Below are 2,138 nucleotides of genomic sequence, written 5' to 3'. Positions count from 1 at the left end.
TGGTAGTGCAGTATATATCGTTCTGGCTATATGAGACCGAATGAATTGCTGCACGTCCACCACGTGGGCGAGGGTCGAGGGGCGAGGGAGAGTGCTACATACGGAGCAAAATGAGTGAATCTACACTCTAAAATACGTCTATATACATCAGTGTTTGGAGTATGTACTAGTAGTTCATATTGAAATCTACTAAAGGACATATATATTCCAAACAATATGATATAATCTCTATAACCAAGGTAGTAGGGACGAGGAGTAAACGGAGGGAGTAGTAAATTTTTCTCCTCGTCCTGCGAGCCACCGCGCGCATGGGCGAGGGAGCGGGCGTAAGGCGGAGCAAGCTTCACCTCATCCTGCGAGCCACCGCGCCCGTGGGCGGGGGAGACGGCGTACTAAGCAAGCTTCTCCTCGTTCTGCGAGTTGACGGGACACATCAAAAGTACTCCAGTGTATAGAGCCTTGCCTCTAAGGTAGGCCCCACATGGTTTGCCTCTTTTTTTAACATAACACGTCAAGTCGCAATTTGTTTGTTCACCCGTGGTAGACGATCCTCCCTCCACCAAGTGGACAACCAGTACACGTGCCAAATTACCACGTGGGCTGCCTTTTTCGTACAGAAATGAGCTCCACCGTGTACCCGCGCGGGTGTGGTTGGGAAAGAGACGGGAGTACGTGCGCCGTGCATGCACCTCTTCTCTTCGTGCACGTCCCCCACCTACGTGGGTGTGTGTGAGAGATACAAACCGCGTTCGTGAGTTTTTTTTGTTTTGGGGGGTGGGGGGGTTGATTTCGTGAATTATTTGTGGGAATATGTGTCGATGACATCTCAAACAATTTTTTTGCATGCAATGTGTGTGTAATGGAGGCCTATCCATATCATACATAGAGGGTCGGGCAATCCATGAGAAGAGAGGGAGGGGTCATAGCTATCGATAGAGTCGAAGAGAGGATCAAGTGGGTGGGTGCGAGATCGATGAAGAGAGCCATCGAAATTGTGTGTGTGTGCAAGTCAAAGATATAGGGCGACTGGCCTACCGGAACGTTAGAGGGCACATGTCAAGTTTGTGTGTGGCAGGGAGACATGACTAGAGCGCTCGATGTATCGGTGTGTGTGGGGGGAGGGGGTGGGGGGAGGGGTAGGCAGAGGCCTAACTATAGAGGTAGAACGACTCGTATATGTGTTGAGAAGGAGAGACCCAGCTATGTCTTGAGGGAGATCGGTCGACATCCATACATAACTGAAGGACGGGAAATATGATGGGACAGAGAGAGAGAGAGAGAGAGAGGAGAGGGAGGGAGAGGGGTAGAGTGTTGGATGGGTGATGGAGTTGCTTCTCGAAGATGGTGGGAGAGGCCTACTAGACAAACTGAGGGTGGAACTGCAATGTTATCAATAAGAGTGGGGATGTGTTTCTGTGTGTGCCTGTGCGTGATAGATCTGTCGGGACGCATCCATGGATGATGAAGGGGAACCATGTGTTTGGTAAGCAAACCTAACTAGATCGGTAGATCAATTGTTGTTTGTCGGAGGAAGGGAGAGACACAACTAATGAGGTAGATCGATTGACGTGTGGGTAAAAACGAGTTATAAGGACCTAGCTAGCTATATGTATAGCGAGAGATCGGTCGGTGTACGTCCATTTGTTAGAGGCAAATAAGGCCCAGCGAGACGGATAGACAGAGAGAATGGAGCTAGGAGGTGGTGCGAGAGGCCCAACTACTAGCTAGATAGGGGGAGGAGTGTGCGGTTGTGAGATCGATGAAAAGAGGGGCGAGAGTTTACACGTGTGTCTGACCGTATGAGAGACACGAGGCAAGGACACATAAAGGAGGAGATTGAAGGTGTGTGTGTATGTTGTAGGCAGGCATCGCTGGAGAGGTTTATCGATCGGTGTGTGTCGGAAAGGAGTTGTGGAGACTCTGGGAGAACGACCTAAAGAAAAAAATGAATGTGCCCGGTGGATAGAATGCCGAGGGAGGGGAGGGCGAGGAGGGCGTGTGCATGCACGAGAGAAAGTTAGTGGTAGCTACAAAGGTTAGAGGATTGTGTGGGTGTAAGAGACTAACAAAGATCATAATTTGATATGAAAGCGGATTCATATATTTGAATAGGAGATCATAGTGTTTTAAACATTGCA

This window comes from Triticum aestivum, chromosome 4D, assembly GCF_018294505.1.
Source record: "Triticum aestivum cultivar Chinese Spring chromosome 4D, IWGSC CS RefSeq v2.1, whole genome shotgun sequence".
Taxonomy (NCBI): Eukaryota; Viridiplantae; Streptophyta; class Magnoliopsida; order Poales; family Poaceae; genus Triticum; species Triticum aestivum.
Note: the sequence above shows the minus strand (reverse complement) of the source record.